The sequence below is a fragment of the Staurois parvus genome, unplaced genomic scaffold (assembly GCF_062004578.1).
Source record: "Staurois parvus isolate SC_StPar_1 unplaced genomic scaffold, SC_StPar_1.0 ptg000634l, whole genome shotgun sequence".
Lineage (NCBI taxonomy): Eukaryota > Metazoa > Chordata > Amphibia > Anura > Ranidae > Staurois > Staurois parvus.
The window spans coordinates 5,675,028-5,689,688 of record NW_028318430.1 but is presented as its reverse complement, the minus strand read 5'-3'; the positions used below and the strand labels follow the sequence as shown (position 1 = coordinate 5,689,688).

At 42.1% G+C, this 14,661-nt stretch overlaps 1 protein-coding gene across 2 annotated transcripts in view; it reads right to left on the bottom strand.

Annotated features, from left to right (window-relative positions):
* The window catches only part of NIPA2 (NIPA magnesium transporter 2), a 52,860-nt gene extending 38,892 nt beyond the window's left edge, over positions 1–13,968 (bottom strand). Inside the window, exon 1 of one of the 2 annotated variants that reach the window (XM_089693509.1) lies at positions 13,811–13,968. The gene's annotated coding sequence lies outside the window, so the exon portion shown is untranslated. The remainder of the gene's footprint in view (positions 1–13,810) is intronic. The other variant, XM_089693510.1, reaches the window with a different exon arrangement.
* Between the last annotated feature and the right edge of the window lie 693 nt (positions 13,969–14,661).

The window sequence follows — 14,661 nt, the reverse complement described above, 5'->3', positions numbered from 1 at the left end:
GCAGCAGCTGGAGAGCAGAAAGGTGGCAGCCTTTCATCACACAAGTTGCCTTCCCTTGAAGTGCCTCCCCTCAGTGTAGCCCACATAGTAAAATACCTTTAGCTCACTCTTTAGATCTTCACTGTGCAGCCCTGGCAGAGCTGCACAGCCATTGCATATAAAAAAAAAAGCCTGGCTGGGCTGTAAACCTGTGTAACCTGTGTAAACACACCTTGTTAATTCTTATAGCTAGACTCACATCAGCCCCAGCCATTTACAGGTAAATGAATTACACGGAATGTGCCCAGGACTTTGTACAAAGGCTGTGTGGTGCTGGCTAGGGCCACACGATGAAGGTCTCTAGAGTGTGGCTGAAGATAAGTATTCAGCTATGAGTGTTACACTGAGAAGGAAAGCTTTAACTTCCTTCCTGCTGACTGTATACATATATGAGGTCTCACTAAAGTGGGTCTTTTTCTGGGAAGCCACATACTGTAAATGTGTACCTGTGTTTATGCTGGAGCATGCTGCACAGTGTTTTCTCAGCACAGGAAACAGGCTCTGATCAAGAGCCCTGGGTCCAGTACTAACAATCGGAAACTGGAAAGCCCTGTTCCCAAGCACCTGATGGCTGTATTAGCCTCTCTGATTAATCACTGTAAAGCCTGCCCTGTTCATGGTTTCTTTTCTGAATGGAGAGTATTATATATTGTATCTTTCTCTCCTTGTCGGAGGAGAAAAATGTAACTAAAAAAGTGTGTGTAAAAATACATTAAAAAAAAAAAAAAAAAAGAAAGAAAAAATAGCTAGATCAAGGTTTGATCTAGATCAGCGTCAAGGTTAGAGTTAAGGTCAAGGGTAGGCTTTTAAAAAAAAAAATAATAATAATATTAGTATCTGTATCAGTTGGTGTCAGTGTGTTTTAGTTATGATAGAAAAGCAATATGTGCACTATTTTTCTGGGCCCTACTTTGGGTACAAACAACAAATAACATATACATACAGGTGAAACTCGGAAAATTAGAATATCGTGCAAAAGTTCATTTATTTCAGTAATGCAACTTAAAAGGTGAAACTAATATATGAGATAGACTCATTACATGCAAAGTAAGATAGTTCAAGCCGTGATTTGTCATAATTGTGATGATTATGGCTTACAGCTCATGAAAACCCCAAATCCACAATCTCAGAAAATTAGAATATTGTGAAAAGGTGCAATATTCTAGGCTCAAAGTGTCCCACTCTAATCAGCTAATTAAGCCATAACACCTGCAAAGGGTTCCTGAGCCTTTAAATGGTCTCTCAGTCTGGTTCAGTAGGAATCACAATCATGGGAAAGACTGCTGACCTGACAGTTGTGCAGAAAACCATCATTGACACCCTCCATAAGGAGGGAAAGCCACAAAATGTAATTCCAAAAGAAGTTGGATGTTCCCAAAGTGCTCTATCAAAGTTAGAAAGTTATGTTGAAGGGAAAAGTGTGGAAGAAAAAGGTGCACAAGCAGCAGGGATGACCGCAGCCTGGAGAGGATTGTCAGGAAAAGGCCATTCAAAAGTGTTGGGGACTTTCACAAGGAGTGGACTGAGGCTGGAGTCAGTGCATCAAGAGCCACCACACACAGACGGATCCTGGACATGGGCTTCAAATGTCGTATTCCTGTTGTCAAGCCGCTCCTGAACAACAAACAACGTCAGAAGCGTCCTACCTGGGCTAAAGAAAAACAGACCTGGTCTGTTGCTCAGTGGTCCAAAGTCCTCTTTTCTGATGAGAGATACTTTTGCATCTCATTTAGAAATGAAGGACCCAGAGTATGGAGGAAGAATGGAGAGGCACACACTGCAAGATGCTTGAAGTCCAGTGTGAAGTTTCCACAGTCTGTGTTGATTTGGGGAGCCATGTCATCTGCTGGTGTTGGTCCACTGTGCTTCATTAAGTCCAGGGTCAACACAGCCATCTACCAGGAGAGTTTGGAGCACTTCATGCTTCCTTCCGCAGACAAGCTTTAAGGGGATGCTGACTTCATTTTCCAGCAGGACTTGGCACCTGCCCACACTGCCAAAAGCACCAAAACCTGGTTCAATGACCGTGGGATTACTGTGCTTGACTGGCCAGCAAACTCGCCTGACCTAAACCCCATAGAGAATCTATGGGGCATTGTCAAGAGACAGATGAGACACATGAGACCGAACAATGCAGAAGAGCTGAAGGCCGCTATTGAAGCATCCTGGTCTTCCATAACACCTCAGCAGTGCCACAGGCTGATAGCTTCCATGCCACGCCACATTGAGACAGTAATTGCTGCAAAAGGGGCCCAAACCAAGTACTGAGTACATATGCATGCTTATACTTTTCAGAGGTCCGATATTGTTCTATGTACAATCCTTGTTTTATTGATTGCATATAATATTCTAATTTTCTGAGATTGTGGATTTGGGGTTTTCATGAGCTGTAAGCCATAATCATCACAATTATGACAAATTATGGCTTGAACTATCTTGCTTTGCATGTAATGAGTCTATCTCATATATTAGTTTCACCTTTTAAATTGCATTACTGAAATAAATGAACTTTTGCATGATATTCTAATTTTTCGAGTTTCACCTGTATGTTGTATTACAGGGATCACAAGGAATAGGAGAATTTATTTTGGGTTGTTCTTTACTGATAGGTTATGATAGTAGCAATACAAATTAACAGCTAAATTTATAAAAAAATATATATTTTTTTTACTATTTTACAGCGATAATAAAAAAAATAGGAGATATCCAATACCATTTACCACCAAAAGAAAGCCCAATTTATCCTAAAAAAAGACAAGGTATAATCCACCTTGATACACGAAGTAGTTATGATACGTACAGTTTTACTAACACATGTCAAAGTTGCAAAATTGTGTTCAGGCATTAAAGTTTGTTTTACCCTCCATCAAGAAGGGGTTAAAGAACAATTAAAACGGTTGTCTTTCAATCACTACCTATTAATAGGAGAAAATGGTCCATGTGATCAGAATTTAAGAAATAAGACTCAAAGAGGGCAATAGTTTATCTACAAGTTCTGCCAGTTATGACTTGCAAACAATCAAGATTTAAATGTTTGTCTTTTTGTTTTGTTTTTTTTTAGCAATAGCTGATTATCTGTGGCTTCAACACTTTTTTTTCCAATAAAACTCCCTGTCCTTCCAGTGACCTTTCATGGCTGTTAGTGGTGGCAACAATCTGTAGGGTCATTTGCCCTCTGCAGCGTTGCCATCTCATGCGTAAATGCTCTAAGTGCTGTGTATGCAGCTTACTCTGCCTCTCCTCTTCAGATTCAAAGAGCCTGGGTGATGGGTAAGACCAGCCTACCCTGCTGCGAATGTCTATAACACTCTTACCCATCCCATCATATGTTGTTGCTGATGACGTAGGAAGCTGGGAGCCTGACAGGGTGGGTAATAGTGATTGACTGTGTCCCCTTCTGCCATTGCCTTTCTCAGCAGGGCCAGTTGGGCCCTCCCACCACCCAGGTCGTTTGGCTGAAAGTATAATGAAGCAGAAGGAATCAAAGGTATTGTGGAAGTAATTTTTTTAATACTTTAATTTATCACTTGATCTGGGAGTCCGTTTCCTATCTCTCTATGTAAAAATGATGGTTTAGGTTTAGAATCTCTCTATGGAGAAGTAGGGTCAAAGGTGTTTTGGACCTGCTTCTCCCAGGGATCACAGGACTGCCCTTTGTTCTGCACTTCTGTGACCCGCTGTCAGCTGATAGTGGGCTAAAGCCGCACTGCTGAGAGCCTGAGCCGGCCATTCCTGCCCCCTGCACAGCCCGGTTTGATTCTGCATCCACCTAGGTGAGTACAACTGTTGGAGGTTTTTTTCATCCCAGGCCTCTATTTTAAGTTGGTCATACATTGAAATTTTCTTGTCCAGCCTGTGGACTGAATGAAAAAAAAAAATCAAACTGATTTCTACATCCTCACCATACAGAACAGACGAACAAATTCTCAACTGTGCCTGTTAGATTTTGAAAGCCACCCCCGCCAGCTATCGAAATAGCTGTGCAACCGATAATTTTCTGCCCAGCTTTTGACAGGGTCACCCACTTAGCAAATTACAGTCGGTTCATCAGGAAACAGTCAGAATTTGCATAGTGTATGGCTAGCTTTCAGCATAAAGAGTATTAAAGTGCTGGCCAGGATGACAAGAATCTCTGAAGGCTCTAAAAATACAAACAGATAGAAGGGATGTAAAAGGAGATCTGCAAAACAGCATAATTATGTGGCTCTCATGTCAACTCCTTTTTAATGGAGATATCAAACAACCTCCCCACTGGGGCCCTCTGCCTACTCTCGGGCCCCATAGCAGCTGCCTGGGCCGTTATGGCTATAGTTAGGCAACTCATCAGTACTGTGAGAGCGAGAGAGCATATGGATCAGTACTGTCTGTGTGTGATTGAGAAAAAAAAATGGCAACCAGGGTTTTTCTTTGCCTTTTTTACTGATTTATTCATATACACACACTTTACTTTAGGTCTCTGAATTTGTGTAAATAGGTCAGTAAAATAAGACTGCCTAATACAAACACCATGGCGACTGTCTGTAGTTTGCTGGCTTCTTACTTTTTTTGCTGGAAATTAGCTAGATGATATGATGAATAGAGAGGATGGCCACATGCAAGTCCCAACATTTGAATTCTTTCATGAGCACCTAAGTGTTAGGAGCACAGAAACCCCACAAATTGTAGAATTATATTTACAGATAAAAGTTGTCTTTATAAAATGAGAAGGATACATGCATATACTGGCAACTTAGTCATTACTGGAGATCTTTGTGGAACAATAGGGAAGCTCTGTATAAGGACTAATAATTCAGGCTCATGGGGAAGTCATCTTCACATATGTTATCAAGATGGGACACAGCAAAACAATGCTGCTGCTTCTTGAAGCAAAGAGACTAATTATAAAAAGGCGGCTGCTGGAAGTACAATGCCACCCCAGGGAGTGCCGCAGCAACATACATGACTAATTGGGAAAGTACTCCCTTAGCAGCAGAGATATTAATAAGCACAAGCATGAAAAATAATAAGCAGAAAAAAAAATACTTAAATTGTTTTACAGCCATTTAAAAGGTCAGCAATTACATTAATGAAAGGTGTTTCTCTTAGGACCAGGAGAGAGAGAGAGAGAGAGAGAGAGAGAGAGAGAGAGAGAGAGAGAGAGTGTCTTGTGAAGCTAGAGATACTGTTTGCTGGACTGACATTTATTCTGTAGATAAAGTACAAGCTGTTAGTGCTTCTTAGAACCTAACTGCAATCACATGTTTTAATGCTGTAATTGCAGATAGCTATGCTTAAGGTTAGCTGGGGTTTTAACAGCCCTGATATGTGCAATGTGTCAGTTAAACATGCTGTTAAAATACTGTTTTACCCATCATCAACAACAAAGGAAATGTAATGTTGTTGGGTCACTCTTGACAATTCACACATTCCTAACATGCTGCACATTCAGTGCAGGTGATGTCACTGTTCTAGCTTTGAAATGTGTGCTTAATGGACAATGATGCAGATTACCACAATTCTGAGACTTCATCATCCCCCAGGAGTTTTTTCTTCCATATTCTGCTTAAGCCTTAATTCACACTGATGTGAATTGTCATGCATTTTGACCTTTCAAATTGCATGACAAATTGCATGCAATGATCAGCAATGGAACCGTTCTAATCAAGTTGCACAGATTAGAAAGTAGTTCCTGCACTACTTTTGCCGATTTGGGGTGCAACTTGCATAGATATCAGTGCATGAAGTAGCACAGATGTCTATCAAGTCGCACTGCCATCCGACTCTGAAGTCGCACAATTTAAAAGTCGGATCCAGTGTGAACCAGGGCCAAAAAAGGTTCCCCTTCAGCTCCCAGTGCATGAAAACACGTTTGATTGGCAGTGTAATGAAGTGCAATACAGTCTAACTGGGTTACAGTGCAAAAACTGTACATGTTTGTTGTTTAACTGATATATACCTAGGACAAAGGGTGTTTGTATTATAGCTGCCTGGAATTCCAATTAAAAGAACTATCATATATTTTTTATACTGTTCCATCCCCTATGGGACAAAGGACATGTAGTCATTTATTTCATGTTGTAGGGGCTTCCAAACCATAACTATGAGGTCAGAACTGTCCCAGGCGTATCCGACAACTGCTAGGAAGGAGAGGGATGCTTCATACTGGCAGCTTGCCTTGGCAATTTCCTGGGACAAACAGCAACAAAACTATGCATTCCTCTTGCTGCTGCTACTTTTGTCTCTGGAAAGTGCTCAAATCCAAGACAACTTGCAATTGTGAAGCCCCTGTGTCCTTCCTAGCTGTTGTCAGACCTGCCACTACAGAATGGGGTGCAGACCTCATAGCTACAGTTAGATAGCACCAAGCAACATGGGATAAAGTGATACATATATTTTGTCTAATAGTGGGCAGAACAGTAAGAAAAAAAATTATTCTTCTTTAAAACCCTTGCTGATCCCCCTTACCCTCAAGGTACCCTGTTCATACAACACTTGGTCCTGTTGAACCTGGTGCACTAGTTGGTCAGACAGCTCACGTGCACTCTCGCCATGGTTGTCTGACTATGCTAAACAAATGAGTGAACCTTTGGCTGATAGTACACCAGGAGAGGGGACCTGGCAGACAGCGCACACAAAGCCTGGACAACTCCTGTCTCCTCCTCCTAAGCGGACAGGACAGGACATCTGAACAGTCTCTAGTTACTAGAGACTTGCATTTGTTGTTGTTACCTTGTGTTTTGGTCAAATTATGGCACTCATCTCCTGCGTAGTCACAACAATACAAGCTGACATGAATGACAGAATGAAGAGGGGTGGCTTTATAAATGGATGTAACACCCAATAGAAACTCGATAAACTGGGCTTGAGCCTGGGGTGTAACTACAGCCTTTACTGACAGAAATAAAAATATTATTCTGTTTCACATCCAGAGCACAGATTTGGACGGGACCAAGTGCTAAGTGCACTGGGGCCCCCTGGAGGTTTCAACAAGTGTTTTACATTTCTTACAATATTTATTAAAATTTTAGCCATACTGTATAAAGGAAATAAAGGAGAAAGAGTGATAATCTGGAAGTATAAACTAACTTTATGCTTCCCTGATCAAGTTTTTATGCCTTCAAAATGTACTTTTACCTGAGTTTTCTTGCATTCAGTGTATCTAAGCTGCATGCACCAAAATTCTATTTTCCCTAAAACACAGCAAGATACAGCATTTGCTGCTAATAACAAAGAATTTACACATCCTCCCTTCCAGCACAAAACCCCCAAAACTGGGGCTGAGTTTCTGCTTATGGGTAAGTGGGTGGAGTCATGTAAATCATTCCTTTTTGCCTCACTTACCCATCAGCTGTGACTAAGCGCTTGGTTTTAGTGTTTTGTACGGGAAATTAAGATGTTTATATACCTTCTGTGATAAGAAGGCAATGCTGTATCTCACAGAAGTTATAGGTGGGCTTTACAGTTCTATTTGCACTGCCTCTCCATGACCTTAAAGTAGAACTAAAGCCAAATTATTTTTCATTTAGGATAGCGTAAGGTTGCACTTGCATGGTATTTAGCACCACTGCAGTTCCCAATGGCAAAAATCTAATGATGTCTGCAACTGGGTTTGACAGTTGTATGCAGATAGAATCAGCTGTCGAGCCTGTGTGGTGCAATAACAGGCTGTCATCATACAGTCAGCAACTACCTGTGGTGATCATGGCTGGACGCACTTTGTGTTGATCCATCCATGATCACCGCAGGTAATCGCTGTCTGTGAGAACAGTCACGAATAGCTGCGGCCGCCAACAGCCTGTCATTGCATCATACAGGCTTGGCAGCTGCAACTATACATGTACAACTGTCAATACCAGCCACAGGAAGATTTCTGCCACTGCGATTTCAGCAAGGCTAGATGCCCGTGAGAATGCAACCTAAGGAAGGTTATAATCTGTGTTACTTTTTTTTGCCAATTATGTTTCACTGGAGAGATATCCCTTCAATTCCTGTCCCATAGCCACAACAGGAAGTAAAATGCAATTACTCCACAAATGACAGAAATGACCAATGAATACATATAAATGCAGGTTTGTCAAAGCCATTGCGCAAAGGGCCTTAAAGCTGTATTAAACCTAAAACTAAAAATGTAATATATCACAGTTTACCAGTCATTAGATGTGGTGGCTGCATCAGTTTTCCTTTTTTAGGCTTTTTTCACCTGGTGATCTAGCCAGTAACACACCTCCTGTATAAGAGTGCCCCAACTCTGGATGAAGGAACACAGCAGATTTGGACAGCTGCATTGTCAGTCTGGGTGGGAGGGGAGTGTTAGATGTACTAGTAGATTTAAATACACTGACAAACTGAAGCCAAACTCCAGCTAACAAACTCCAGCTGGAACCCTGGTCAGTACCAGTGCGCAAAACGTATATTTGCTTTGGTAGAAAAAATCCCCTTGAACATTGGGTGTCCCATGTACGTATGTGGATGTTGCTGCATTATGTAAAACTATTAGTAAAAAGTAACAAAGAGAATTGGCATACAAATTTACAATACCAAAATGAGACCGGTACTAATGACAAGTGGACAGATCACTGTAAAAAGCTGTGTACAACATATCAATGTACAATGCAAGTAAAATCAGAGTACAATAGTAAAACATTCAAATGTTCTGGTCAACCCCAGGTAGCAAGACAGCAAACATAAAAATTTTTTATAATAGGGCAAGAACAGACCATGTGTACAAAGGTACCAACATCCCTCTTACACCCTATGTAGAAATGTAAGTTGAATCCATCTATCCCTAGCAGAGGTCATAAAGGGGAATATATTGCTGAATACCCTCTTCCCAATCCCCATCAGTCAGGTCGGGCAAACAGCTGTGCAACTCATTGTAGAGAAGAGTGACCTTAGAAGTATCTGATCGAGCCAGACAAAGAGGATATAAAGGAGAGTGGCTTATCTAATTGGGATGTAATTAATAGATTTTCAACTGCGCACGAGGCCAAAACGAACAAAAAAGGTAAACTGGGACTGGGCAGCGTGTCAGAGCTGGAGATACCTAAAGAAGATATGATTGGGCAACGCAAACCGAGCCTTGAGACAGTCAAAACGCACATGAACTTTAATGGCATCCCAGTTCTAAGTCCATAGGGTTCAATATTGAGTTGGCCCACCCTTTGCAGCTATAACAGCTTCAACTCTTCTGGGAAGGAGTGTGTCTATGGGAATGAGTGTGTCTATGGGAATGTTTGACCATTCTTCCAGAAGCACATTTGTGAGGTCAGGTACTGATGTCAGACAAGAAGGCCTGGTTCACAGTCTCCACTCTAATTCACCCCAAAGGTGTTCTACCCATTTTAGGTCAGGACTCTGTGCAGGCCAGTCAAGTTCCTGCACCCCAAACTTACTCAACCATGTTTTTAATGGACCTTGCTTTGTGCAATGGTGCGCAATCACGTTGGAACAGGAAGGGGCCATTCCCAAACTGTTCCCACAAAGTTGGGAGCATGAAATTGTCCAAAATGTCTTGGTATGTCAACGCCTTAAGAGTTCCCTTCACTGGGACTAAGGGGCCAAGCCCAAGCCCTGAAAAACAACCCCACACCATAATCCTCCCTCCACCAAACCTTATACTTGGCACAATGCAGGCAGGCAAGTACTGTTCTCCTGGCAACTGCCCAACCCAGACACGTCCATCAGATTGCCAGACAGAAAAGCGTGATTCATCATTCCAGAGAACACATCTCCACTGTTCTAGAGTCCAGCAACAGTACGCTTTACACCACTGCATCTGATGCTTTGCATTGCACTTGGTGATGTAAGGCTTGGATGCAGCTGCTTGGCCATGGAAACTGGAATGCCATGAAGCTCTCTACACACTGTTGTGCTAATCTGAAGGTCAAAAAAAGTTTGGAGGTCTTTAGCTCTTGACTCTGCAGATAGTTGGCGACTTTGGCGCACTGTGCACTTCAGGATGCGCTGACCCCGCTCTGTCATTTTATGTGGCTGAGTTGCTGTTGTTCCCAGTTGCTTCCACTTTGTTATAATACCACTAGCAGTTGACCATGGAATTAACAGCAAGGACTTTTCACGGATGTACTTCTTGCGCAGGTGGCAAGCTATCACAGTACCATGTTTGAATTCACTGAGCTCCTGAGAGCGACCCATTCTTTCACAAATGTTTATAGAAGCAGTCTGCATGCCTAGGTGGTGGATTTTATACTCCTGTGGCCATGGAGGTGATTGGAACACCTGAATCCAATGATTTGGAGGGCTGACCCAATACCTTTGGCAAAACAGTGTATATGCGGATTGGATGCACTTTGAACCACATCCGCTCTGCATGACATGCGAAATAACATTGCTTACTATGGTGGCTGTTCATATATGTCTGGTGCACTGGCAGTGCGGACTGAAAAAGAGTCCTGTCTTATTTCTGAGCAGTGCGGTCCAGATTACAGGCTCACTGACTTCTATGGGGACTGTTTCTAAATTGCACGTCATCAGTTGTGAACAGGATAAAATCCTAACCTGAACTGCTGAACTACTGGATCAATTAGCTGTGAAACCTGAGCTTCAATCTGCACTGCACATGTGTGACTCAGCACTAAAAGGTTTGCTTTTGGGTTTAATAACACTTTAAAATGGCTGTAAACCTCAGACATGAAAAATGAACAAAGCATATCCCTCTATGGTGTGTACCCGTCTCAGTTAGGTGCACTAAGTGTCATTTCTGTCTGCTGCTTCTTTCCTCTATCACCATGAATCACTGCTGATAAAGCTTCCTGACACCGAGAGAAAAATGGTGACAGGGGAGGGTGCTCTAGCAGAGCAACAGCCTCAGCTCTGTTCCTGTGTGCTGTGTAAAGGGGGGTGTGCCCCTTCCCTCCAGGAATAGACTCCCTCAAGAGTTGGTTCTGGCCAGCTCAGTGGATTGCTTCAAAAAAGTCCTGGATTCCTTCTTAGATACACAGAATATAACTGGATACTAACATTTATAGGTAAAGTTGATCCAGGGAATATCCAATTGCCTCTCGGGGGATCAGGAAGGAATTTTTTTCCCAGCAGGAGCAAATTGGATTGTGCCTTGCTGGGTTTTTTTTACCTTCCTCTGGATCAACTGTGGGTATAGGATTATAACTTTTTTTTTTTTCTATGGTTGAACTGGATGGACTTTTGTCTTTTTTCAGCCAGACTAACTATGTAACTAAGACTCCAGACCAGGGAGGATTTGATTTAAATCAAGTTGATTCAAATCACAAGCGAAAAAGTTCAATTTAAATCATAATTTTTTAAGCACAACTGTCATCTCTGTCCTGCAGTGGCTCCTGACCTGCTGTTGACTCACCGACAGTCCCATTCACTTTAAAGGGACGGCTGGTGATGCGGCAGTGACACAACAAGGTGAGGGACGTGGCGGCAGCAGGTGAGTGGAAGACCGCTAACCAGCGCTGCCATGATGGATCCAAAATGACAGATGCTCTTTAAATGTAAGGAATCCGACTCATTCTTGCTGGTAGTTAGAATCTTTAATATTTGCAAACCAAATGAAAGTTTCCTTTTTAGAATATTCAGCTGTCAGGTTAGTAAAACAGCGATATCAGAACCGATTTTAGGTTAATAGGTTAATCACACAACTGGAGAACTACTCAACTTCTTTTATTTCATGTTTTTTCTCACGGTTACTGTGAAATTGTGTGAATGCATCAATGCAGTGCATGTTATCTCAGCTTGCAGAGCTTGGATTCATTGAATGAGTTTACCAAAAATGTAAATATAGCAGAATAAACAGCCTCATGCTACATAACTAAGCTCCATTTCATGTTGTATAAACTAAATTATTAATGTATCTTAAATAGAAAACTATCTTTAGATAGATTTTTACTCCAAAAGCATTTTATTAAAATAAAATTTGATAAAAATAAAATCCGAAGTAGAAAAAAAATCTGATTTAAATCAAAGAAATCCAATTTTTTTTTTTTAAATCATCTATTTTTATCCACCCTGCTCCAGACAGATACAACTTATGTAGAAGGATTTGTTTCATCTCTATGTATCAACTGAGGATATGAGGATAGTCCCTTCACTGGGTATGTAAGGGTCTACAACCCCTTTAACCACTTCATGCCCGGACACTTTCACCCCCTTCCTGTCCAGGCCAATTTTCAGCTTTCAGAGCTATCACACTTTGAATGACAATTGCGCGGTCATGGAACACTGTACCCATATGAGTTTTTTAACATTTTTTTGAGACAGATAAAGCTTTATTTTGGTGGTATTTATTCACCACTGGGATTTTTATTTTTTTTTGTTATGTAAATGAAAATGTCCAAAAATTTTGAAAAAAAGTGTTTTTCTTATAAAATTTTGCAAATAAATAATATATCATCATAAATCTTGACCAAAATTTATTACGTTATCTTTTTAGTAAAAAAAAAAAAAAACAAATTAGTTTATAACCAAAAATTTTAATTTTTAAACTTTTTTTTACATTTTTATTTTTTTATATTATTTATGGTTTTTTTTTTTACATACTGTCACCCTAGCAGTACAGTGTCACTGTGGTGACACTGTACTACTTGTGGGGGGTGATGAAGATTTTTTTTTTTTTTTTTTACACTGATTGCTTTTACACCCATAAAGGCTGTAAAAGCAATCATTTATCCTTCTCTCTGGCTGCATTCTTGCAGCCATTGAGAACTGTGTGAGCTGTGATTGGTCACAGCTTTTCACATGGTACAAGGCTGTTGTGAATAGCCTTGTACCATGTGACCTCTGTGATCATTCACAGATTTCATATGTAGTAAGCAATGTCAGAAGTGACATCTTGCTTACTACTCTGCATGTAATCACTGATTGGCCAATCAGTGACCACATGATCAGGACCTCGCAAAGAGGTCCCGTCTGACGATTGGTGTTCCACTGTGTCCGGTGGACACAGAGGGCAACAGATCGCGGTGCTGTGCGCTCCTAGGGAGCGCGCACAAGCAGGGGGTGGGGATGCCGTTTAAAAACTGCCACCCGCCCCTGCAGTGCCACCATCTGGCCGTTTATATACATGGGCTGGACGGGAGATGGTTAAGCCTGTTCCCATCAATACATTACAACTAGGTATGAGCTCAGGTGTGCTTGGATCCTTGTTATAGAGTGAGACCACTAGGAAGCTGCCAGTATACTGGGCTGATCACCTGTGGCCGAGGCATTCTCCACTGCATGTATACATGGGGTGTGTATGAAGGGCTGCAGGGCAAGGAATGCCTTGGCCGCTTATGACTGGCCCAGAACAATGACATTTTCCTAGTGGTCGCAATCTAGATCCAAGCACGCCTGAGCTCATCCCTAGATATAACTGAAGTGTCACCTTCTCCACCCCAGCTGATCATTAGCAGCAGGTCTCTGGATTACCTGCCCTCCTGCCCTGTTTGATTTGGGCAGTGGAGAAGGAGAACAGTGCTGTATGAGATTTGGGCAGTGGAGAAGGAGAACAGTGCTGTATGAGATCAGAGAGCTCTCCTCTACTTATCCAGCAGACACTGAATGAGGATGGGGCTGTCTGTATGGGGGCACTCCACCTCTGTCATTACCGTGCATAGTACACTGCCCCCTGCTGTACAATGAATACAGGATACACATAGGGTCATTGTGTTCCATGCAGCCCCCACACCTAAGGGTAGTCCTGCACTGTATTCTGAGGACTGGCCAGGGTTCCTGACACCACTAATTCCCTACCATGTTCTCCCAGCCCTCCGGTATGACAGAAGGACACACATAGACAGCACATGGCGCACACATATACACAGCAAGTCACCTGTTCCCTGGTCGTAGCCCGCCCCTCACTCGCCGCTCACCCCTCGGGGTCGTACATTCCATGGATCCCCAGCGGACAGATCCACAACCCGGCCGTGACGTCACTCCGGCCCCTGCCAGCTTCCTGCTTCCGCCACTGAAACAGAGGAGGGGGGACCAGTCACGAGCCGGGACATGTGACATTTCTTCTCAACTAACTTTATCAGTAGGACCAGGATGGCATTGTGTCGGAGGATGAGGGAGGGCAGAGCTGCTCTGTGTCAAATTACTCGCTGTGTGCTCACCTATAATAATGTTGTGACAGAAGGCATTATTAGTAGGGAAATAAAAGTGTATGACCTTTAAGAAGACAATGGCAGTGTGCACAGTACCACCACCATAGAGGAAATAAAGGCAACGCAGGCTTTGTGACTCTACTTACAGTGCTTTGAAAAAGTATTCATACCCCTTGAAATGTTCCATATTTAGTCATGTTACAACCTAAAATGTAAATGTGTTTTATTGGGATTTTATGTGATAGACTAACACAAAGTGGCACATAATTGTGAAGTGGAAGGAAAATGATAAATGGTTTTCAACATTTTTTACAAATAAATATTTGAAAAGTGTAGCGTGCATTTGTATTCAGCCCCCTTTACTCTGATGCCCCTAACTAAAATCTAGTGGAACCAATTGCCTTCAGGAGTCACCTAATTAGTAAATAAAGTCCACCTGTGTGTAATTGAGCCTGGGTTCACACACGTGTGGCTCTGTATATTGCATGTGATTCGCACAGGAACCGCACCGCATTCCTGTGCAAATCACATGCGTTTTGTGTGCGGTGAGATCTGAGCCATACATTATGTATAGCTC